Source organism: Myotis lucifugus, unplaced genomic scaffold (genome assembly GCF_000147115.1).
Source record: "Myotis lucifugus unplaced genomic scaffold, Myoluc2.0 scaffold_53, whole genome shotgun sequence".
Lineage (NCBI taxonomy): Eukaryota > Metazoa > Chordata > Mammalia > Chiroptera > Vespertilionidae > Myotis > Myotis lucifugus.
The window spans coordinates 446,115-472,563 of record NW_005871101.1 but is presented as its reverse complement, the minus strand read 5'-3'; the positions used below and the strand labels follow the sequence as shown (position 1 = coordinate 472,563).

The 26,449-nt window shown below is 42.9% G+C and overlaps 1 long non-coding RNA gene across 1 annotated transcript; it reads left to right on the top strand.

Moving 5' to 3' along the window:
• The first annotated feature begins 10,120 nt into the window (after positions 1-10,120).
• On the top strand, positions 10,121-25,055 carry LOC102441507. Its single transcript, XR_002829319.1, has 3 exons — positions 10,121-10,246; positions 12,357-12,486; positions 24,740-25,055. It is a non-coding gene; the product is annotated as an uncharacterized LOC102441507 (long non-coding RNA).
• Positions 25,056-26,449: the final 1,394 nt, after the last annotated feature.

The following is a 26,449-nucleotide window of genomic DNA, read 5'->3' as shown; positions in this document are numbered from 1 at the left end:
TCTTAGGTAAAAGGCAAAAGGGTTCTGTTGCAAGAAAATTACACAATCCTCTGCCCCTCCCCTGCAACCCAAGGCACGTATTTTTATGTATTTACTTGTCATGGTTTATTGCAGATTGTCACATGCCTGGCACTGCTAAGCGCTTTTTGTGCATTTGATCATTTAATTCTTGCATTATACTTATGAGATAAGTGATAATCAATTTTACATACATATAAGAAATTTAGAATTAGAAAAGTTAAGTCATGATGTAACTAGTGAGTAGTGGCTAAGCTAGGATTTGAACACAGATCTGTCAGGGGGGCATTTAACTACTAAGCACAGCTACCTCAGTCTTTCATGGCTTATTTGCACAGTGAGTCTTCTAGAGCAGCGTATGTCATGCAGTGTTCCTCAAGCCACTTAACACAAAATCTTTTACCGTGTTTTTTTTCTTTTGTGAGTGGTGGAGTATCTTGATAAACTTGTTTCTCCACAAAGTACACACTGGAAAACTTTGAAAACTGGAAAAAAAATGACCCAAATATATCAGTTTTAATTGGCGAACAGGATCTTTTTACAAATGTACAATTAAAAGGCCATCTGAGGTGACATCCCATTGTGGTTTTGATTTTTATTTCCCTAATAGCTAGTGAAGTTGAGCATCTTCTTATATATCTATTAGTCTTTGATATGTCTTCTTGGGAGATGTGTTCATTCAGGTCTTCGGCCCATTTGTATAATTGGATTGTTTGCTTTTGTTGTTGTTGAGTTGTATATGTTTTTATATTTTTTGAATGTTAACCCCTTGTCGGAGGTGTTATTGGCAAATATCTTCTCCCATTGGTTTGTTGCCATTTTGCTTTGTTGCTAGGCTCTTTTGCTGTGCAGAAGATTTTTAGTTTGACATAGTCCCACTCATTTACTTTCCCAGACTGCGAATTTTGTGCACGGGGCCTCTAGTAAATCATGAAAATAAAACACTGATGATCCAGCCAGCACATCCGGTATGTCTTTTTAATACCATGTTAAGTCAGACAATATTTATTGTACAAAAGCAAAAGCTATGATCTGTGTTTCATCATCACTGTTCACAATGGGTAACTGACACTTTGGCTTCCCACAATCCAAACACCCTTCTTATTTGTGGGGACTCTCAACAATAGTGAGAGATCAGGTTATTTTCTGTGTAAGAGAATTATATGGATATATATTTTTTTATCAGGTTGTAAACTGTCTATTGCAGGATTCTCATTCAAACTTAGGTAATTTAATCTGAGTCTAAATATCATAACACTCCTTTCCTGTCTCCAAAAAGCAATTTCCCCTAAAGCAATTGAAAGCTATAAAACGAGCAGTTACTAGATAAGGTCTGAATAAGATGGTTGGGGCTGATGTTATATGATTTGTATGGAAAAGAATTTCAGAAAGCTCAGCAAGTGGCAACTGAAGTACCAAGGACTCAGACAACATCTGAAAGAGATATTGCTTTTGGCCTCCTTTGTTTACATCATCCAGACACATACACGTATGGAAACAGCTGCCAAATCTCAGAAGGCAGGGGAGGGTATGTGGATGGAAAGAGATCAACCAAAGAACTTGTAGGCATATATGCATAACCCATGGACACAGACAATAGGATGGTGAGGCCTGGGTGGGGGTCGGTCTACAAGGGGTCAATGGGGGCAAAAGGGGACATATGTAATACTTTCAACAATAAAGAAAAAATAAATATGTTGATTCTAAATTTTCTGAATGTCCATATGTAAGAATATTTTGGATAACATTTTTCTTCAAATTTTTGCCCATTTTGAAAAATTGGGTTTTCCTCTTCTTTTTTAATAACTCCAACACTAAACCTAACTCTAACTCTAACTATAAATCCTAATCTTAAACACTAACTTTAACACCAATCCTACACCTAAACCTGTACCAAACCCTAATTCTAACACAAACTGAAATTCTATACCTAAACTTTTTTTTCTTTTCCCCTTCACCTTTCCTTCTTTCTTTAAAAAAATTTTTTTATTGATTTTACATTTTTATTTCAAGATAAACATTAATATTTCAAGAATAAAAGAATTTTAAGTATAATAATATTACCAAAACTGTACTAACACAGTATGATATCACAAAAGTTGTAGGAAATATGAAAAATCTGCAAATAGCAGGATTACTTCTATTATATTCTAGAATATTTTTCCCTCTGGCTCTATTTTTGTTCATCAGTTTATGTTGTTCATTATATTCCACAAATGAGTCAGATCATATGATATTTATTTTTCTCCGACTTGCTTATTTCACTTAGCATGATGCACTTGAAGTCTATTTTGTCGGATATGAGTATTGCTACTCCAGCTTTTTTTTTTTCTTTTCCATTTGCATGGAATTTTTTTTCCATCCTTCACTTTCATCCTGTGTGTGTCTTTTGTTTTGAGGTGGGTCTCTTGTAGACAGCATATAGTTGGGTCATATTTTTGTATCCATTCAGCTACCCTACACCTTTTGATTGGAGCATTTAATCCAGAGGTCCTCAAACTTTTTAAACAGGGGGCCAGTTCACTGTCCCTCAAACATTCCACACATGCGCACTGCGGGCCTGGGATGAGTCGGCTGCGAAGCAGGACAGGCAGCGGCGGCAAAAAAACCTGGCGGGCCGGATAAATGTGTTCGGCGGCGCGGGCCATAGTTTGAGGACCCCTGATTTAATCCATTTACTTTCAAGGTTATTATTGAAAAGTACTTATTTGTAGCCATTTTAATTCTATATGGCTAGGTTTCTCTCTCTGTTTCTTCTTCTCAGCAATCCCTTTAGCATTTCTTGTAATGCCGGCTTGGTTGTGATGAACTCCTTTAGCATTTTTTTTTTTTTGTCTGGGAAGCTCTGTATTTGACTGTCTATTTTGAATGATAGCCTTGCTGGATATAGTAATCTTGGTCTCAGATCCTTGCTTTCCATTACCTTGAGTACTTCATGCCATTCCCTTCTGGTCTGTAGAGTTTCTGATGAGAAATCAGGTGTCAGCCTTATGGGAACTCCTTTGTAGGTAACAGTTTTAATTTCTCTTGCTGCCTTTTCTCTTTGTCTTTAATTTTTGGCATTTTAATTATGATGTGTCTGGGTGTGGGTCTGTTTGGGTTCATCTTGTTTGGGGTTCTCTGTGCCTCCTGAACTTGTGTGACTTTTTCCTTTACCACGTTAGAGAAGTTTTCTACCATTATTTCTTCAAACACCTTCTCTATTCCTTTCTCCCTTTCTGCCTCTTCTGGCACACCTACTATTCTAATATTGTTACATTTCACATTGTCCCACAGCACCCTTAAGCTGTCCTCCTGTTTTTTAATTGTTTTTTCTTTTTGGTTCTCTAATTGAGTGATATTCTCAACTCTGTCTTCTAATTCACTGATTTGATCCTCAGCTTCCCCTCATCTGCTGTATATTCCTTCCAATGTGTTCTTCATTTGTGTTATGTCATTCTTTATCTCAGACTGTTCTTTTTTCATAGTTACTATATCTTTTTTCATACTGTTGAGGATTTTTAACATCATTACTCTGAACTCTGTGTCAGATAAATTTCTTATCTCTACTTCATTTATCTCTTCTTCTGGAGAATTTGCTAGTTCTTTCATTTGGGGGTTATTTCTTTGTTTCCTCATTTTAGTTGTCTGTTTGGGTTTGTAACTACGTTTTAGGTAGATGCTCTATACCTCTCAATCTCTAGTGCAGGACAGTGTTAAAGGCTTTTTCTGACTAATTGGATCAGGCAAAGACTCAAAGCCTCCAGAGAAAGCCTCTGTCTACAGACTAATGGGATTCTGACTTGAATTGCTCCCAGGCAATCATCCTCAGGTGTGGTGAGAGTTTTTCAACAGGGTGGGGCAAGATGTTTTCCAATAGGCTGTGTTGACTGTCTTCCCCCCAGGCAAGCCAGATGTCTATGTGGGAAAGGTGTCCTCTGCTGTGTGAGGAAATGACTCAGCCCAGGAAACTTGGGGTGTCTGCCTTCTGAGTTCTATCCCCCAAGTCCCCAGTCTTGGCTTCTGCTCTCACAGCTCCAGTCCCCTTCACCCTCCCTCTGCCGGAGCACAAGGTGGGTGGTTCCACAGGGAATTTTGTGCATTGGTCCTTTAAGAGGGTGCCTGAACTTTCAGCTGCCACTCCCTGGAAGATAGCACCCCACTGCTTTTCACAGCTAGATGTTATGTGGGTACCCTCCTCAGTTTGGTGCTCTCTGCTGGGGAGCCCAGCTTCAGGATTAGATCCCAGAGTTCTCAGTGGCACGCCCCCCCCCCCCCCCACACACACACACAGCTGAGCTATCTTTCTGGGACTTCACTTGCCATCTGTGGGTGCCCGGCCAGCCCTTTCCTGCCTCCGCCCCTCCTACCAGTCTCTATGCGGTCTCATCTTCAGTCCTTGGGTATCAGGGTTCTCTCCTGTGAGTTTTCCATTGATTATTCAGGAAGCCTTTCTGTATTTCAGTTGTAACTCCAGCTTGTTCCTGGGAGCATGTCCGTGCAGCATCCTTCTACTCTGCCGCCATTTTTAATCTTTGCCCCATCACCTTTTTTAACCATTTCCCTGCCGCCCTCCCCTCAGCAACCATCAGTTTGTTCTGTTTGTTTTTGTTTTATTTTGTTTGTTTATTTGTTTTATTTTGTTTTAGATTTCACATACAAGTGACATCACACAATTTGTCTTTCTCGATCTGACTTATTTTACTTAGCATAATACCCTCTAGGTCCATCCATGTTGTATTAAATGGAATATTTTATTCTTTTTTATTGCTGAGTAATATTCCATATATATAATTGTGATTTATATGTCACAATTTCTTTATCTGTTCATAATTAACCTATATTTTCTCTGGATGTGGAACTATGGATTTTTTTTCTATTCAACTTTGTATCTTTGTTTGTTTCCCAAAGAGTATGGTCATTATGTACTACTTTTGCAATAATAAAAATACACTAAATACTATACACACACACACACATACACACAGATTAGTGAAAAAGAGACAGGAATATCTTCCCACACCACTTAGCTCTGTAGAGAAGGCCTTTGCTTCCCCTCACAGCTTTACACAACTCTTGACATGGGTCCGTTTTTGTTCGCAAGTGGGCAGATCATCACGGATGTCAAACAGGTTATTATTGTCTACCCCTTAAATCAAGGTTGGTTTACCTGTGGTTGGCAAACTGCGGCTCGCGAGCCACATGCAGCTCTTTGGCCCCTTGAGTGTGGCTCTTCCTAAGCCTCAGGAGTACCCTAATTAAGTTAATAACAATGTATCTACCTATATAGTTTAAGTTTAAAAAATTTGGCTCTCAAAAGAAATTTCAATCATTGTACTGTTGATATTTGGCTCTGTTGATTAATGAGTTTGCCGACCACTGGTTTAGACAGTTAATTCAGAGAGGGAAGATGTGCCTCTTTCCAGGTGGCTGAAGTACCATTAATGGAGGAAACACTTTCACAAGGGTAGCCTTCTTTCCTGGGTAACCTTCTCAGAAGTTTGGGGGTGGGCATGGAGCCAGCCCACAAAGGGGTTCAGGGGCAGGGCAGTGGGAGCTGAAGAAAGAAGAGGTTAGACCTGCTCTAGTTCACAACAGAGTAATAGAAAAACAAGAAGATAAGAAGAAAAAGCAGTGGATCTCTATGACCTTGGCACGTTGGGACGTGAGTGGAAAGTCAAAGAGAGCTTTTGCTATCTCCATGAGTATTTGTGTTCAGAGGCGGTTATTTGTTTGAACCAGACTGTTAGGCAATGAGTACTCTGACATGCTATCCTGAACTCTTTGCTTTCTCCAATGTACCTTTTTCTTCTGAAATTTATTTTGTATTTTGTAATGTACTGGAAACCTTTAATGGCTAACTAAAGTTGTAAAGTAATAGTGTTGAAAATGCTGCAAAGAATCAACAGGAAAATATCATGGTGAATATTAAAATGCAAATTTTAAGGGGCTTAAAAGCTCCTAAAAAAGTGTTCAAAGTGATAGAGATCAACAGTTAATTTGGAATTGCTTTAGAGTTTAAAAGATAATAGGACACTGTGAAATATTTTACACCAATAAATGTGAAAATTTAGATGAAAGAGATGACTTTTGAAAACATAGGACATACCAAACTAACTCAAAGTCTAAAAATCACCAACTCAAATTGGTAATTAGAAGCAGTTGGTGACTTTGGCAAGAATGGTTTCAATGCAACACTAGATGGCTGGAGAATAAGCAGAGGCAGAAAGAATACACAATTCTTTTGAGGAGTTTTGTTGTAAAGGAGGCAGATCTAAATCTGCCACACATATGATCTTACACACACACACACACACACACACACACATTAGTGAAAAAGAGACAGGAATGTATTCCCACACCACTTAGCTCTGCAGAGAAGGCCCTTTGCTTCCCCTCACAGCTTTACACAACTCTTGACATGGGTCTGTTTGCAAGTGGGCAGATCATCATGGATGTCAGACAGGTTATTATTGTTAATGAGTTTGCCGACCACTGGTTTAGACAGTTAATTCAGAGAGGGAAGATGTGCCTCTTCCCAGGGGGCTGAAGTACCATTAATGGAGGAAAGCTTTCACAAGGGTAGCCTTCTTTCCTGGGTAACCTTCTCAGAAGTTTGGGGGAGGGCATGGAGCCAGCCCACAAAGGGGTTCAGGGACAAGGCAGTGGGAGCTGAAGAAAGAAGAGGTTAGTGCCACTGCAGACCTGCTCTAGTTCACAACAGAGTAATAGAAAAACAAGAAGATAAGAAGAAAAAGCAGTGGATCTCTATGACCTTGGCATGTTGGACGTGAGAGGAAAGTCAAAGAGAGCTTTTGCTATCTCCGTGAGTATTTGTGTTCAGAGGCGGTTATTTGTTTGAACCAGACTGTTAGGCAATGAGTACTCTGATGTGCTATCCTGAACTCTTTGCGTTCTCCAATGTACCTTTTTCTTCTGCAATTTATTTTGTATTTTGTAAAGTACTGGAAACCTTTAATGGCTAACTAAAGTTGTAAAGTAATAGTGTTGAAATGCTGCAGAGAATCAACAGGAAAGTATCATGGTGAATATTAAAATGCAAATTTTAAGGGGCTTAAAAGCTCCTAAAAAAGTGTTCAAAGTGACATAGGTAGAGATCAACAGTTAATTTGGAATTACTTTAGAGTTCAAAAGATAATAGGAGGACACTGTGAGATATCTTATGCCAATAAATGTGGAAATTCAGATGAAAGAATGACTTTTGAAAACATAGGATATACCAAATTAACTCAAAAAGTCTAAAAATCACCCACTCAAATTGGTAATTAAAGCAGTTGGTGACTTTGGCAAGAATGGTTTCAATGCAAAACTGGATGGCTGGAGAATACAGTAGATACCCAGAAACAATAGGCAGGGCTTGGGCTTGCTTACGGCAAAGACAACCTTTTACTGAGAAGGTTATAGGCCTGAGGTGTGACTATTCAACATGACCTACCCAGTTAGGAGTCAATGATCAGATCATCCTGTGAAGTTACTTTCCATAGAGGCCCTTTTCATCATAAATGAATCCGAAGAATGCATCGATGACCATCCTCTTGGTTGCATGGTGTGGTCTCACAGCACCAGGAAGTCTCATTCCTAGCAAGTCTCAGTACCAACATTCTCTTATTGACCTTTGAGGATGGGGCAATATTGTAACCATGGAATGTGAGTTGAGGCCAAATTTTCCCAGAAAGGAAAAAGCAGGTAGATGGAGGCAGTCAGGTCAAATGACCTTCATTTGAAAAACACTCTACATCATTTCTGTCCTTTGAATGGTCATGATCTGAGTTCTGCTGTCTTATTTTTCTGTGTTTTGCATAAGCCATAAAAAGAGTATTAACAGTTATCTTATACATGTTCAGTAATCATAAGTAGTTAAGCTACATAGAAAAATCCAAAGAACAAGTACAACTATTATTATGACTAATATCATTAGCAGACAGGTAAAGACAATTAAACAAAATGGTTTCTCAGTTCAACATCAATCTATAGGTATACAGGCCTTGTTAGTATCTTGAGATACCTGTCTACCTCTCATGTCAATAACTTCTCATCCGAGAAGAACTTTTGATGTTCCTTGTAGGTGAAGGCAAGTTATCCTTTCATGGTTAGATGTCTGATAAGGTCCCTAACAATGAGGTTGGAGAGTGTCTTTATTTGTTGTCTTTTCCAAGTTTATCCAATTTGAAGTGGGGAGCCAATGGGACACAATGGACCCATGCTGGTACCTAGACCCAGGTCCAAGCCACAAGGTGGTCCTGGGTAGGCTTCTTCAAAACCCTGCCGCAATGCCAATAAATGTCAATGTAAGAAACATCCATATTATATTTGTAGAGAATTTTTATGAATTTATTTGAGCCAAACTGATGACATAGCTGGGAAGCAAGATCTCAAATATTCCCAGATACTTGCCTTTATTATTTATTCCAAAAGGTTGTGCAGAGTAGATAACCATCACCCACCTCAAACCTTTTCAGTGACAAACATTATCTACTAAAAACTCATAGGGTCAGGCATACCTAAAATGTGTTTGCAACAAAATATTATTTTTTTAAGAATAAGCATTGTGAATTGAAAAGTACAAGATATGTAAGTGAAGGGTAATATTTGGGACAAGAATTCTAAAAAAAGTTAAAATAAAAACTAGACTTCCTCTGAGTATACAGATGATTATGTATTTACTGCTCTGATTGTATTACTTTAGGCAAGGGAGAATGGCTAGAGAAAATGAACCTATTGAGAACTTGTCCAATACACATCCTGGAAATTAGTCATAGGTCTTTATAACTCCTACATATCCTCTCATCCCTATCTAGACAAAATTATAAAGAAAAAAATAGTGCCATCACCATGTTGATGTAGCTGTAATCCACAGAGCCTCAGGGATCTAAGCAAAGGGTGAAAACTCCCAACTGTTCAACACTCTAATGATTGTTGTCAACTGACTTAAGCACATTATAGAAATTAGATTCTTTTTGGTAACATCCAGTATTTAGAAGAAGTTGAGGGCTAGAAGTCTCCTCCTTCCACAAAATCACTTTGAACAATGAAGTCAAGGGTCAGACAACATTCTGCTTCACAAACAAACACTTATCCGCAATGGCTATACCGCCTGTCCTTGTTAGCTTGATGAAGTTCAAATTCTGTTTTATCACATGCCCAACTCATACGTTTATGAAAGGCTCACTTTAGATAAAAGTAATAAATTCTAACATAATTCAGCTAACTTCTTAGAATCAGTTAATGACAATCCTCAGGGAAATCTGCTGAACAAAGAAATATGCTGGGATTCTGCACCTAGGGGGCCATTACAAAGGTGTGGGCTACCTGGGCTCACCTAGGTACTTAGATCTGGTTCTGGCTGGTACAAAAATCACCAGAAAGTCTGAACATCTGAACATCTTGACCACCATATTTTTCACCAAAGAAAAATTTATTTCTAGAAGCTAGTTAGGCTAAGTAACCAGGCCTATTTTGTTGACCTAAAAAAAAAAAAAGCCTGGCCAATGTGTTCAGTGGTTGAGCACAGACCTATAAACCAAGGGGTCACAGTTAGATTCCCAGTCAGGGCACATGCCCAGGTTGCAGGCTCGAGCCCCAATAAGGGGCATGCAGGAGGCAGCCAATCAATGAGTCCCTCTCATCACTGATGTTTCTATCTCTCTCTCACTCTCCTTTCCTCTCTGAAATCAATAAAATAAAATTTAAAAAAATAACAGAAGCACTTGTAGTAGGTTTTTAAAAGGTTACTATAAATCCAAAGACTGTATTCTCAATTAAGTTTGGATGTAGATTTAAAAAACTTCCCTTCCAACCACTAGTTGGGGTAACTAGTCCTAGACTAGTCTTCCCACCATAAACAACTGGGTGTTTGTATGTATTGATTGTTTTCAGATGTTGAACAACAAGCAATTGTTGTGATCCCTGAGAGAAAGGAAACATACAAGGTGAGCCTGGTGATCACTCAGCTTTCTGACTGTAGGCACTTTTCAGACTATGGGACAAACCCAAGCACAGCACAGCCATCTCACTGAGCTGAGGGTCAGAAAGAAGGGAGCTGCACAGAGAAATCTGCACGGTGCTCTCTTGAATGTCTGCACACTAATCTGCTCATTCTTTAGATGCAACTTCATGAGGTGAGACAAAGAAGAACTACTGGGAAAAGAAAAAACACCAGTGAACTGAACAGCTATTGGAATTTCTAGAGGGCTGGAAGGTGATTTCGTTGCAACCAACCAGAATGGAGGTATGTCTGTACCTTCTGGACATTCAGTGGAGACTCTACAAAGGCGATGCCTTAGGAATAGGACTAATCTAATTCTAAAGTAAGTGCAATTCAAGATCCTCTATAGCAAATCTTACAAATAATCTCAAAAAGATCAGGCTGATTTTTAAGAGTATTAACTGCCCACTAGAACAAAACTCTTTAAAGGAAAAAGTAAAATCCACCAACTCAACTATATAGCACTCACAATATCTAACATACAATAAACGATTTACTAGACATGCAAAGAAAGAAAATATAAGCCACAAGGAAGAGAAAAATCTATCATTAAAAAGATCCAGAAATAACAGTGATAATGAAATTAATACATAAGAGCTTTTAGACAGCTATTATAAATATGCTTAAGATTTTAAAAAATCATAAATAAGCACTAAAGAGTATACCAAAATGCATTGGCGTTATCTATTGGAGAATATAAAGTAAATGCACTTAGAAATAACATTTGCATAGAGTAGGTAGCTGTATGAATTCCATTTAGTATAGTTATTCAACTTTCTCTTTTTCACCTCATTACCTAACAACTTATGAGGTTGTAAAGTTTCCCAAGGGCCAGAATGAACATATTTCTACATTTGTAGGCTATTCCCTGGGTTATGTGTCATAGAAAATGTCCAGAAAGAAACCACTGATCAATCTTATTAGGACTCCTTTCATCTTGGAAACAGCATTATCTTGGGAAATGTGAGTCAGGGTATGGCGGAGGCACTGAGCAGAGTGCAGCAGCAGCTCTGGATGCATGTGGGAGTCATAGCTGCAATTCGACAGTCATTGATTTCATGCATGCTATGTATACAGCACAGGACTAGGCACTGATAGCCATAGAGACATACTAGTACATAGGCATTGAGATAGAAACATAAATACCTATAATTAAAATTGGAGTAAAAGAAGTGTTTTAGTACAATGGCAATGTATAAGTGAGACATAATTTCAGTAGGAGTGATGGGGTGAGACTTAGAAGAAAGGCATGTGAAGGAGAGCAGTGTTCAGAATTTATTTATATATCCTATATAATAAAAGCATGATATGCTAAGTGTCCGACCAATCGGTCGATCGTTTGGTTGACCACTGGACCAGTCTCTATGACATGCACTGACCAACAGGGGCAGACACTCCGGTAGGTTAGCTTGTTGGGGTCTGGCCTATCAGGACTAGGCTAGACGGCCCAATCAGCCACTCAGCCACGATCACTGGCCAGGCCAAGGGATCTCACCCATGCACAAATTTGTGTACCGGGCCTGTAGTATATATATCTTTTTTTTTTTTCCAGAGGGGAAGGGAGAGGAAGAGAGAGATAGAAACATCAATGATGAGAGAGAATCATTGATTAGCTACCTCCTGCACATCCCCCACTGGGGATCAGAGTCCTCAACCCACGCATGTGCCCTTGACCGGAATCAAACCTGGGACCCTTTAGTCTGCAGTCAACACTCTACCACTGAGCCAAACCTGCCAGAGCCAGAATTTCTTCAACCTGGCATCTATAGAGTCTTAGGGCTTTTGTTCTATGGTCCCTTATACTCTTTCTCCACTCTTGGCTCTAGTTTAGGATTCTTTCATTCTGAGAACTCCTAGGTTTTCCCTAGGAAGACATGGAAGGGTGCTTCTATGGGCCCCCTGGGCACCAGTCAGTCTCTGACTTGTTTCCACTCTATGCCATCCCGTACCAGCAGCAACTTCTTCATCTACATCAGAAGGCGTTCCTCACCAATGGAGCTCAAAGCTCTGGGAAGGATGCACCTGGAGCACCAAGAACAGGAGGGAGGGAGGAAGGAAACTCTGGCTGAACAGGTGGACCTGAACACTATTGACTTTGTCAATAAAGGGAAAAGCTACAAAAGCCAGAGCTTCCTCATATCACATCTTTTACCTCAGAATTTCTATCTTGCTTCAGTAAGAAACTTAACGTCTAATTTAATCAGGGTGGAGAAAGAAGTCTTGAATATAAAGTTGTGGAGTGTCTCCTAGCACTGTAAGGACAAGAATAATGTTGGAGTATGCAAAGGCATCATGTAGCAGTCAAATGAGGCTTAACTCTGAGTCTTACAGATGTGACTTTTGGGTCTTCCAGGTGTTTCCTGTTGGTGCAGAAAGATGGATCACAACGGGGTCTGAGCTAAGCAATCAGTGCAGGGGATCAAGAATGGGGTAGTGAGCTATAAAAGAACTTTGTCATTTCATGAATTCTGGAAACTCAAAAGGTAAGAGGAGTTAAATGAGTTGATTAAATGAAAATGAGGAATAGTGTGTGTAAATAGCCCACTGGGAAACACCAAGAACAATAAATGAGAATATTCAGAGATTGGGGAAAGAAGGAAGCTCCACACAGGACAAGTTGTAGGCTAACGGTGCAGAGCTAAGGATGAGGCATGGCTGAGAATTTCTGTAGGAAGAGTCCAATAATCATGGGTTGAGATAAATATACTAGGAAAGAGGTCTGAACCAAGAAAGATGCTCCTGAGGCCTATCATTAAAGAACCCTGATCCCCAGAGATATAGGCAGCTAAGAGAAACCTCAGCTTCATCTAGAAGGAGAAGGAAAGAGAAAAGGGAGCATAAATTAGCAGTAAAGACATAAAGACGGGTAAGGAGTGTTCAGTATTTATTTATTAAATTAAATTTATTAGAGTGACATCCTATATAATAAAAGGGTGATATGCAAATTGACCCTAACAGGGGAACGACTGGGAACAACCGGTTGCTATGACGTGCACTGACCACCAGGAGGGAGATGCCTAATGCAGGAGCTGCCCCCTGGTGGTCAGTATGCTCCCACAGGGGGAGCTCCACTCAGCCACAAGCTGGGCTGACAGCTGCAAGCTCAGCGGTGGTGGTGGGAGCCTCTCCCACCTCCTCGGCAGTGCTAAGGATGTCTGACTGTGGCTCCTGGGCTACCAGAGGGATGTCTGACTGCCAGGGGATTGGGCCTAAGCTGGCAGGTGAACATCCCCAGAGGGGTCCCGGACTGCAAGAGGGCACAGGCCGGGCTAAGAGACCCCCCAAGTGCACAAATTTTCATGCACCAGGCCTCTAGTCTATATATATAAAAGCCTAAGTGACCGTTCAACTGGTAGCTATGACACGCACTGACCACAAGGGGGAAGATGCTCAGTGCACAGGCATGGAAACATGGAACAGATTGAGGAATTTCAAAGGGAAAGGGGCAGAGGAGAAGGCAAGAAGAGATTAAGAGGGCAAAGATCTTATATCCATACTAGAGGCCTGGTGGACAGATTTGTGCACCAGTGGGGTTCCTCAGCCTGGCCTGCAGGGATTGGGCTGAAACTGGCAGTCCGACATCCCCTGAGGGGTCCTGGATTGCGAGAGGGCATAGACCCCACTGGTGCACCAGGCCTCTAGTTAGTTAATAAGGCCTCTAGTTAGTTAATAAGATTATATATGTTTCAAGTGTACAATTCTATGGTATATCATCTGTATATTGCATTGTGTGCCCACCACTCAAAGTCAAATTTTCTCCCATCACCATGTATTTGACACCCTTTATTATTTACTAACCCCCTTCCCTCTGATAACCACCATACATTGTCTGTGTCTATGAGTTATTGTTTGTTTGTTTTTCTTATTTGTTCATTTGTTGCTTTCAGTTTTATATCTTACACTAGATGCCCAGTGCATGAAATTCGTGCCCTTTGGGGAGAGGGCCCTCAGCCCAGCCTTCCCCCTCTCACAGTCTGGTTAGCCCTCAGGGGATGTCCTACTGACGGATATCCTAAACTGCAGTCTGGCCTCCCTCTGCAGGCTGCAGTCTGGCCTCCCTCTGCAGGCTGAACAGGGGAAGGTGCCACCCCCATCACCCCAATGCTGGCCATCAAGGTGTTTTCATCAACACGAACTCCAGTCCCCTCACCACAAAAAAATGACAACTTTCTTTAGGCATTTTCAAGATGTCTCTTTCATAGGATATGACATTTCTTTCTTTCTTTCTTTCTTTCTTTCTTTCTTTCTTTCTTTCTTTCTTTCTTTCTTTCTTTCTTTCTTTTTATCCTCACCTGAGGATATTTTTTCATTGATTTTTAGAGAGCATGGAAGAGAGAGGGAAAGACAGACAGAAACATCAATATAAGAGGGATACTTCTATTGGTTGCCTCCTGCATGAGCTCTGACCTGGGCCCCAGCCAGGGAGGGGCCTGCAACCTAGGTACATGCCCTTGATCAGAATTGAACCCAGACCCTGCGGTCCACAGGCCGAGGCTCTATCCACTGAGCCAACCCGGCTAGGGCAGGATATGACATTTCTTAGACCCTCCAGCATCAGACCTTCGTTTTTTCCTCCAGGAGTGAGGTGGAAAAGCCCTAGATCACCTTCTTGGATTCTTATTACCAAAGTTATCAAGAACACTGAGAGTGGTGTACAGGGAGCTTAGCCAATGAGCTGTAAGAAAAGGTGTTTCCTCTGCAGCTCACATGCAGAGGCAGGCCTGCTGGGGGCTGTCTCCCAGTAGAGACAGCCTGAGCATGCCCCCGCCCCCTGCTCTGCAGGCCTGCTCAGCCCTGCTTTCTGCAGACCTGATCATGGCTGTGGTGGCTGGCCAGCCCTGCTTCCTGTTCTCTGCAGGCCTGCTCGGCCTTGCTTTCTGCAGACCTGATCATGGCTGTGGTGACTGGCCAGCCCTGCTTCCTGTTCTCTGCAGGCCTGCTCCACCCTGCTCTCTGTAGACCTGATCATCGCTGCAGCGACTGGCAGGCCCTGCTCCCTGCTCTCTGCATGCCTGCTGGTTGCCTGTGCCATCTATGGCTTGCCTCAGTGCACAGCAGTCCCCATCCCCCTCCCCATCTGCGCTCACAGTCTATAAAGAGGTAATATGCAAATGTGTTCAGTCATGACCATTATGGAGTCCCAGACAAATTTGCATATTACCTCTTTATATATGTGTGTGTGTGTGTGTGTGTGTGTGAAATCATATGGTTCTTGACTTTTTCTGTCTAACTTATTTTGCTTAGCATGATGTTCTCGAGATCCATGTTGTCACAAATGGCAGTATTTCATCCTTTCTTATGGCTGAGTAGTGTTCCAGTGTATATATGTACCACATCTTCTTTATCCAATTACCTATCAAAGGACACTTCAGTTATTTCCATGTCTTGGCCACCATGAATAATGGTGTAATGAACATAGGCGTGCATATATCTTTGTGAATAAATGTTTTCAAATTTTTCATGTAGACACCAGAAGAGGGATTGCTAGGTCATATGATAACTCTATTCTTAATTTTTTGAGGGACCTCCATACTTTTTCCCATACTGGCTGTACCAGATTACATTCCCACCAGCAGTGAATGAGGGTTTCATCTTCTCCACAACTTCTTCAACACTTGTTATTGTCATGTTGACGTTCCGTGCTCTAAATCTATGACAACTTTGTTAGTCATATGAAATTCTTTGCTTGTAACACATCTCATTTCTACATAGTTGTACATAGTTTGTACAACTAAGATTTTCTGTATAGTATAAGAGTTTTAATTTTGAACCAATAGTAAGTATTCCCGCCACCTTTTATTAACTCTCTTTGAGATGTTTACCAGAATTTACCAAATTTTGGTTTCTAACTTGTTCTCTTCATTTCTTCAAATACTTTATCTATGGAGATATTTGCACACATGCAATATTAACCATCACGTTTCCTCATTCTTGCTCTATCTTATCTTCTTATCTTGACTTATTCTGCCCACATATAGAGTTCCAACCGAAGCCTGCTTTTTCTATGGAACCTTCCCTGACTTCAAATTGTTAGGTAAGAAGTTAGACATGAGTGGCTGTGGTGAGACCTGCCCTGGGGTCCTGAACAGGGGTCCAACCAATATTACCTTCAGACTGCCTTTCTATGGGCAGCCCAGCAGACCACCAGCAGGCAGGTTCAGAGCCAGCTGGTTCTTGGTACAAGCTCAGAGGAAAATGACATGACCTCAATGCAACCTTACAAAGGTGCTAGACTAATTATAATAAAATTTGCATTTTGGTTTTGACCCTCCTCCCACCCCATGTGTTTTTCTATGTACATTATACTTAAGGGCATGCCCAGAAGAAAGAAAGTTTTTGTCGATCATCCCTGAATGGGAATTAAAGGCTCCACCCAGAAAACCCCTCTTTTAAAACCAGGAGTTGGGAGCACTTGCCATTTGGTCTCTCTCTCTCTTGACTGGCCCACTCCTCATTTGCTTTACTCCATTTTGCTTTACTTTTATTTTTGTTGACCTTAAAATCATTTCTGCATCAACAAAAAGAACCGAGGTCCCACCCCACCCCCACCTCTTCAAATATGTTTACGGTTCTCTTTGAAATGGGGACCCTTGTGGGGAGTCATGGTCTAGGAGAGAAGGTTCAATTTCCATTAAATTCTCATTTTTAGAAAAGGAAAAAAATCTTTATGTTAGTGTTTAGAGCCTAATAAACTGCACATGTTTCTGGTACTTTATTCCTTCTCTAGGTGACAATAAAAAATTGTTCTTAACTATGGCAACCTCAGTGCTGGCTTCAGAAAATGCCATTTCTAATTGTGCTTTGGTATATTGAGTGTTAATGAGAACAAAAGGATCAATTTTTTTAAAGTAATTATATTTTTTATGTTATTTTATTCCTAGCCTTTAATGTACCAGCATCCTCAAACAACAAGTAAAAATTGTGCTTTCTAAGTACAGTGCATTAATTCTTAAACCAGAGCTTCCAAAGGTTGAGAGAATATGACTTGGTCTTCTTGCCTTTTTCTTCTGCATTTCTGAAAATGAGGGAACTGCTTTTGAGCTGCAGAACTCTCCAACATCCAGTCTTCCAAGAGCGTGACAACAGCTAACTAGGAAGGATATGAGGTATAACAAAATACATGTTTTTAGGGTGGTACTCTTTAGCCTATTCTTCTTTTTCACTTTCTACTTCCTCAGACCCTGTGAGTTTTTACGTTCACATTCTCTCCAGATAAGTGGTGGTAGTGGATTGAGGGTTTTGACTCGGGTGGGGATTGTTGGCCCAGATGGGTTTGAAAATGAACATGTCCATGGACTGGAGAGTATGGGTCCAGGGGAGGCTGTACCCACATTGTTGTACCCTCCAATGGAAGGTGAAGTTGACTACCAAACAGATCCTCCAAAGTGTTGTCGATTCTGGAGCTGCCAGAGAGAGAAAACCAGATCACAGACACAAAGCAGCAGGAAGGAATTGTATGTTCACCACCCAAAGTCAACTTTCTTTCTGTCACCATTTATGCCCTATTAACCAATGTCACCCGAATCAACTCAATAGAAACCGGGAGGGAAAATAAAGGGCATCACAAGCATAGAGCCCTGCAAGGCAACAAGTTCAGAATTTTATTTATTGTTTGCTTTTTATTGGTTGCTTAAACAAAATTTATTATCTTACAGTTCTGGGGGCCAGAAGTCCTAAATTGCACATGTGCTTATCCCCCCCCTCCCCCCCCAGCTCCCTCCACACACAATCTGGTGCCAGTCTGGTACTGGAGGGGGAAGGGAGGGTTTTCAGTCCTTGGTGGGGCAATGCAGGGATCCCCTGGAATGTGTGAAGCTGTAGCTTCCGGGTGTAACAAACAGGCTCATGTTCCCCAGGCGTTGGGTTCAATAATGTCTGACTCCCCTTCCTATTTACCTATAACTAGCTACCTACAGTAACACTGGGTGGCTGAGAATTCTGTGCTCAGGAATCAGGACCATCCCCTGCCTTCCACCCTCACTGCAACCTCCTGACCTCCACACTCGCCCACCTCAGCCTGGTCCAGGGTCTCTGGGTGCCTGAAAATCTGCTCAAACTGTTCTCCTACCCGCAGCACCTTTCTGCCCAGATTCTCTGATTTTTAAAGCATGAGACAGAATTGCCCAAATATTTCTTTTTCCCTCCCTGCATTTCCTCCCTCACATTCCTCAAATGTTTGCTCTATCTCGGTGGTCCCTGCGTAGGCAACCTCCGTGACACTGTTTACATTTACGCCACTGGAGACTTTTAGAAGAATTGATAAGAATGAAACTTGGGGGAGGAAAGAGCATCTTAATTAGCCAGTGGAAATAGCACCAGACATATTTTCCCAGAAACTCTGCCACACGGTCATCTACCATTTTGCTTTCGTTATCATTCACTCAACATCACTGATGTTATAATCTTTTATAACATAGTCGTGGGTAATGTCCCCCCATGGGCAGGGCTGGGTTGTGTGGTTTTTGTCCAAGATAGAGATTGTTCATTCTTGCTCTTGTCTTTCTCGTTCTGTTCATGGGAATTGAAAGAACAAGATTAAAGGCAATTTTCTAACAGGGGCGACTCTGGAGCGGTATAGAGCAAGGTTTCCCCTGAGTGGCATCTGGCAGAGGTGCAGACATTAGCCAGTCCCCTGGAAGGGCAGAGCAACATTCCTGGCAGCCGGACACAGGAGCCCCTAGAGCACAGAAAGCCTTCCCCTCAGACCCTCTGATGGGAAAAATAACACTTTTTCTTTGGGGGCGGAGGGTCCTAGCAATCTGAATTTGTGCCAGTAACGTAATGTACATTCTTGATAACCTATAATTAAGTCATTGCCCCTTTCTCTACAAATTGGTCTTGCAAGACCTGTTACCTAAAGGCTCACAATGAGGAGGCTAAAAAGCTAATTCCAATGCAACCCTGATATTTGGGGGCTAGCAATTGGAATCCATGCCAGCCAGCCCAGGGTACATTCTTGATAACCTATAATTAAGTCATTACTTCTTTCCCAGAAACTGGTCTTGCAGAACCTGTTACAAAGGCCAAAAAACCATGAACAGTGAGCTGCCCTGGAGGGAGGGTTATTAACACTGGCGCCAGGCCAGACCATCACATATGGCCTGGAGACCCCCAACACCTAGGGGCCTTCTTGCAAGGCCCCTGAAAAGGACCAGAAGCATAATCCATATTTGCAGGACAAAGACCACAGGGAGATATAAAGGAGAAGCCCCCTGCATGTTACTTTACTCAGATTTGGAAAGTTAGTCCCTGAGTCCGCTGGCGTAAATAAACAGTGTCACTCCATATCTCTAAAGCATAGCTTGGTTTCCTTTGGTCTTCTGCAACAATATTTCACAGAGGCCATAAACCATGACACAACCCCTGGAGGGGGGTTATCAGTGCTAGTGCCAGGCCAGACCCTTAGATATGATCTCAAGACCCCCATCCCAGCCCATGGGGCTTTTTGCAAAGCCCGCAAAAGGTCCGGAAGTATAATCCATATTTGGGGGACAAAGACACCAAAAGGGGATAAAAGAGGGGCTTCCACCATATTGGTTTGCTCAGATTTTGGAGGTGACTCCGCTGAGACCACCGGTGTAATAAAGCTGTGTAACTCCATTTCTCTAAGCGTCGCTTGGGTTTCTTCAGTCTTCTACAACACCTCTAGTGGAGTGTTCCCTCTGTGGGGCGGGCTCCTTAGCAGTGATGGGCATTTTCAGAGGCCAGGGCAGGTCTGAAACTGATCATCTGCTACCACCTCTCCATGACCTGTGGTAAATGACAGCAACTAAAGTTCAGTCCAGTATTTTAGGATCAAAAAACTGGCAGGAGATAGTCTCCTGATCCATCTGAAAAGGAACCATTAGCTGTTCCATATACCCTGCAACCTCCCTGACCCCTGCAAACCATAAAGGCCCCTCTGCAGTGCTGACTTTCTGGACTCCAGCAATCACAGGATGACTGCCTCAAACCATCCAGCCTGCCCCACCCCCATCCTGTGGGCTCCTTTGCTGTGGGTACAGACCTCACACCCCAGAAGGGCCCCCTAGAAAACATCCTCAGGAAACAGAGGCTCCAAAGGCTGCCTTTTCAAAATTCGCAGAAACCAGAAGTGGTAATCTAACACTCCTTTCCCATAAGCGGTTGTCACGTTTTGTGGGTTGTTTTTGTTTTTGTTTTTTTTTAATTAAATTGATTGGGATGACATTGGTCAACATGAACATGTACTTGTAACACAGAAATCTGCACTCACTTTTGCCCAAACACAATGGTCCTCATTAGCTTTCACTCAGGCCTTTGAACTTCATACAAAGTCCCTCCCTCCCCTGGCTGCCTGCTGCAGCCTGCCCCTTATTCTTGGTTCCTTTCTGGTCTATTTTTAAGGTATATATAATGGAGCCTTTTTGCTGCTCCTTACTCACCCCTCTGTGAAGTGAAGTCTCAGTCTAGGAAGATATTCTGCTGCTTTAAACACCAACAGCTGTTTTTTAATGCCAGAAGGTAAACTCCAGAATTTTAACTAGAAGAAATACATATACTAGTATTGTTCTTCATTTTGGGGGAAAACACCACACACACAACATACACACACACACACACACACACACACACACACACACACACACACCAGCAGCAGCAGCAGCAGGTGGGAGAACCTGGGATGAACATGCAGCTGTGAGACAAGCTATGGCAGGAAGCTGAACTACAGGATTCTCAGTGACATTTTCTTTGGGGAGAGGTGAGAAGTTAGGGATACTGTTATTGATGAGTTGAATTGTATCCCCCAAGTATCTTATGGTGGAGTCCCAACTCCCAATACCTGGGAATATGACCTTATTTGGAGATAGGGTAATTACTTTAAAATGAGGTCATTAGAGTTTGCCTCAATCCAATATGACTAAAGTTGAGGAAACTGGGTCACAGACATGCACACAAAAGAACACCACATGAAGATTAAGGCAGGCGCTAGCCAGTTTGGCTCAGTGGATAGAGCATCGGTCTGGGAACTGAAGGGTCCTGGGTTCAATTCTGGTCAAGGGCATATGCCCGGGTTGCTGGCTCAATCCCCAGTAGGGGGCATGCAGGAGGCAGCTGATCAATGATTCCCTTTCATCATTGATGATTCTCTCTCTCTCTCCCTCTCCCTTCCTCTCTGAAATTATATATATACTAGAGGCCTGGTGCACAAAAATTTGTGCACTTGGGGGGGGAGGGGGGTCCCTCAGCCCAGCCTGTGCCCTCTCGCAGTCTGGGACCCCTCAGGAGATAACAACCTGCTGGCTTAGGCCTGCTCCCAGGTGGCAGAGGGCAGGCCCAATCCCTAGGTGCAGCCCCTGGTTGGGCTCAGAGCAGGGCTGATTGGGGAGTTGGGGCACCGCCCTCTGTCATGCACAGAGCAGGGAGGATCAGGAGGTTGCGATGCCACCCTCAGTCACGCTCAGGGTAGGGCCGATTGGGGGGTTGGGGCACTGACCCCTCTCACGCACAGAATAGGGCCCATCAGGGGGGTTGGGGCTCCGTACCCGGTCACGCACAGAACAGGGTCGATCAGGGGGTTGGGGAGCTCCCCCCTGTCATGCACAGAGCAGGGCCGATCAGGGGATTGAGGAGCTCCCCCCTGTCACTCACAGAGTAGGGCCAATAGGGGAGTTGGGGCACCGCCCCCTGTCACACACAGAGCAGGGTGGATCAGGGGGTTGGGGCGCCGCACCCTGTCACACTCAGGGCAGGGCCAATGGGGAGGTTATGGCTCTACCCAGTCACACACAGAGCAGGGCCCATGGGGGGCGGTTGGGGCGCCGCCCTCTATCACCCACAGAGCAGGGCCAATCAGGGGGTTGGGGCGCTGCCACTGTCACACTCAGGGCAGGGCTGATGGGGAGGTTATGGCTCTATCCCTTCACACACAGAAAAGGGCCCGGGGGGGGGGGGGGCGCTGCACCCTGTCACACACAGAGCAGGGCTGATCAGGGGGTTTGGGCGCTGCCCCCTGTCACGCTGATCCCGGTGCTGGGAGGCATATTACCCTTTTACTATATAGGATAGAGGCCTGGTGCATGGGTGGGGGCCGGCTGGTTTGCCCTGAAGGGTGTCCTGGATCAGGGTGGGGGTCCCGCTTGGGTGCCTGGCCAGCCTGGGTGAGGGGCTTATGGCTGTTTGCAGCTGGTCACACCCCCTTCAGGGTGGGAGTCCCCACTGGGGTGCCTGGCCAGTCTGGGTGAGAGGCTGAGGGCTGTTTTCAGGCTGGTGGGTGACTGAAGCTCCCAACCGCTCCTTTTTTTCTTTTTTTTTTTTTTTTATTCTGGGCCAGCTTTAGCTCTGAGGCTTGGCTCCAGCTCTGAGGCCTCGGCTGCTGAAAGCAGGTATCTGGTTTGTTTGGATTCTATAATCGAAACACTGTTTCAACTCCAGCTCTGAGATCCCGGCTGGCTGAAAGCAGGTTTCTGGAGTTTGTTTAGATTCTATATTTGTAACAATGTTTCAAACTGCAAGCTCAGACCGGCAGCGGCAGGTGGGGAATGTTGGCTTCCTCTGTCACTGAAGCAAGCAAGCCTCCTGATAGCTTCAAGCTGCCTGGCTGCCGGCCGCCATCTTGGCTGGCAGTTAATTTGCATATCGCCCTGATTAGCCAATGGGAAGGGTAGCGGAGGTACGGCTAATTACCATGTTTCTCTTTTATTAGATAGGATATATATATTAAACTAGAGGCCCTGTGCATGAAAATTCATGCATTGGAGGGGGGAGGGGTCCCTCAGCCTGGCCTGCTCACAGTCCAGGAGCCCTCAGGGGTGAGAGACAACCCAGCCATCAGGGGAAGGCGATGCCCCCATCACACTTCTGCTGCTGCCACTGCCAGCAGCACAAGCCTCTGCTGGCCCTGCTTACCTGAGCCTCGGGTGGCCCTGGGCGGCTGGGCAGCCACCATCCATGGCTTGTCTGCACCTCAGGTGTCAGTTGGGCAGTTGACATCTGAGGCTTGCCTGTGCCTTGGGTCAGCCCTGGGCGGCTGGGGGCCTGAGGGCGGGTCCGGATGCACAGTGGGCCTGCCACCCCCATCAGGGCTGTAAGAACTGGGGGACTACAGCAGGGCTGAGGGGACTGGGTGCCGCCATCTTGTGGCTATGGGTGCTGTCATCTTTATGACAGTGTGACAGTCAATTTGCATATTCTCTCTTTATTAGATAGGATTTTTAAAAAAGACTAAGGCAGGAGTCCTGGTGATGTTTCTATACACCAAGGAATGCCAAAGTTTGCCAGTGTTAGGGGAGAGGGAAGGACGGATTCTTCTCCCAGCCCTCAGAGGGAACTAGTCCTGTGGACACCTTCCTCTCAGACTGCCAGCCTCCAGAACTCTGAGACAACCACTGTTCGTTATTTGAGCTGCCCAGTGTGTGGTTTTCTGTTATAAATACAGATATTGAGAGATTGTAGATTCCTGTGCCTAGTTATAACCCCACCCCACCTTGCTGCTGGCTTTCAGAGATAATTATTCGTATGTTGTTTTGTTTCATGTTGTCCCATAGCTCCCTTAGGCTCTCCTCCTGCCTTTTAATTTTTTTCTCCAATTGCAGTTCAGTTTGGGTGTGTTTTGCTTCTTTGTCTTCTAATTCGCTAATTAGAAGGTCCTCCACTTCTCCTAGTCTACTGTTGAAACTTTCAATGGTGTTTTTTATTGCAGCTATATCACTCTTAATTTCTTCTTGGATCTTACATAATTTATTGATTTTTTCATCTGTTTCTTCTTGCTTCTTGCATAAGTTGTTGATTTTTTCCTCCATCCGGTTTATGCATTCTAGGACCCTTAATCTGAATTCTTTTTCTGTCATGTTGCATGCCTCGGTTTCACTTAGCTGCTTTTCTGGTGAGTCCTCCTTTTCTTTCCTTTGGGGATTTCTTTGTCTACCCATGTTTAATCTCACCGACATATCTAGATGTTGAGTCATTCAGTGGCTGCTCCCTGGGTGGCAGTGGCTCCTCGGGCTGAGGTTGCTCCTCGGGTGGTTGTGGTAGCAGCTGCTCCTCGGTTGGCAGCAGCTCCTGTGGTGGGTGCTGTTCACCGCTGTGGTGTCTTCTCTGGCTGGTGGGAGGAGGCTTCACACACAGCTGCTGTTCCTCAGACAGAGGATGTGGTGATCAGGAGGCTGCTGTTCCTTGGATGGGGGTGGGCTACACAAGCCACATGGTCTTTCTTTTGTGTGCAAGCATCCTGGCATTTCTTTTCTTGTTCACGTTTCCTCTTCTTATAGCACCAGTCAGATTGAATCAGGGCATAGCCTAATAGCCTTGTTTTAACTTAACCACTTCTTTAAAGGCCCTATCTCTACATACAGTTATATTCTAAGGTATGGGGGTTAGGGCTTCAACATAGAAATTTGAGGAGCACACATTTATCGTGTCTTTCTCACATGAAAAATACATTAACCTCCATCTCAACAGCCCTAAAGTTTTAATGCTAAGCACCAATAAGTCCCAAATCTTACCTAAATATTTAAATCAAATGCAGCTAAAACTCAAGATATAATACATTTTGAGGCAAAATTCCTACTCAGCTGTGAACCTGTGAAATCAAAGTTATCTTCTTCCAAAATACAGTGGTGGTACAAGCAGAGAATAGACATTCCAAACTGAGAGTGAGAAATGAGAAAGAAGAAAAAGGTCACAGGTCCCAAGCAAGTCCAAAACCTACCAGGGAAAACTTTATTCTATTTTAAGATTAGAAAATAATTATCTTTGGCTGGATGCTCTGTCCTCCAGGCCCACCTGATGATGGCCCTGCCCTTGAAGCAGCAACATTGCCCCCAAGGTCCTGGATGGCAGCCACATTCCTGAGTCCCTGGGGAGCAGCAGCTTGGCCTGCTGAAACTGAGGAGTTGGCCCTGCTTTCTAGAACTGAAGAGGAGGCAGCCTTGCTTTCTGGATTATTCTCCCCACTTCTTGAAGGATAATGTATGTTCACAGCCAATAGCTCTATTGTCTTGTTCTGTAGCATTCCAGAAGTTCAACAATTTTACTTCATTTCAACTCTTCTCTGTTCCTTTCAGTTCAAGCTGGTAACATTTCTGCTGATTTGGTTGATTGGATCCATTGTGTCGGTTTGGCCAATAGTGTTATTCAAAGTCTACCATCTTTGTCAATTATCTGTCTGGTTGTTGTATCCATTATTCAAAATGAAGTATTGAACTCCTCTACTATTATTGAATTGCTATTTCTCCTGTATGTTCTGCCAACACAAGTGAATTTATTGTAAATAGTATACAGCCAGACCTTGTGTCTTTAATCTATTCAGCCGCTCTATTTTTTTTAACTAGGAAGTTTAACCCATTTACATTTAATATAATTATTGATAGGAAAGGATTTACTATTTCTGATTTTTTGTTTTGTCTTATTGTTCTGTTGTTCTTCTTTTCTTCCTTTGCTATATAATTTTGTGTGTGTGTTTTTATGATATGCTTTGATTTATGTCTCTGTTTCTCTTGTGTAACGTCCTATGTATTATTTTTGTAGTTAGCACAGGGCTTACATAAAATGTCTTATAGTTATAACAGTCTATTTTAAGCTGATAAGACTTCAATTGCATACAAAAACTTTACACTTTTACTCCCCCACCCCTATTTTTTGTATTGATGCCACAATTTACATCTATTTGTACTGTGTACCCATTAAAATTTATTAGTTATAGTTATTTTTAATACTTTTATCTTTTGACTTTTATACTAGAATTAAAAGTGACTCATCATCATTACAATAATACAATATTCTGCATGTGTCTATACACTTATCTTTATCAACAAGTTTTATACTTTCCTATGCTATCATGTTACTCTTTAATATCCTTTTATTTCATCTTGAAGAACTCCCTTTAGCATTTCCAGTAAGGCAGGACTAGGGGTAATGAACTCCCTTAGCTTTTGTTTTTCATTTCTTCATTTTTGTATAACAGTTTTGCTGAGTATTGCACTCTTATTTGGCAGGTGGTTTTATTTCCCCTCAGCACTCTGAATATACTGTGTCACTCCCTCTGGCCTGCAAAGTTTCTGCTGAGAAGTCTGCTGGAAGTCTTATAGGAGTTCCCTTGTACATAACAAGTTGATTTTTTTCTTGATGCTTTTAAGATTCTCTCCTTTTCTTTAACTTTTGAAAATCTCTCTATAGCCCTAACCAGTTTGGCTCAATGGATAGAGCATCGGCCTGCAGACTGAAGGGTCCCAGGTTCGATTCTGGTCAAGGGCATGTACCTTGATTGCAGGCACATCCCCAGTAGGGGGCATGCAGGAGGCAGCTGATCGATGTTTCTCTCTCATCGATGTTTCTAACTCTCTATCCCTTTCCCTTCCTCTCTGTGAAAAATCAATAAAATATATTTTTTTAAAAAGAAGAAAAGAAAATCTCTCTATATAAAAGCCTAAGCAACTGTTCAACTGTTGCACACTGACCACCAGGGGACAAATGCTCAATGCAGGAGCT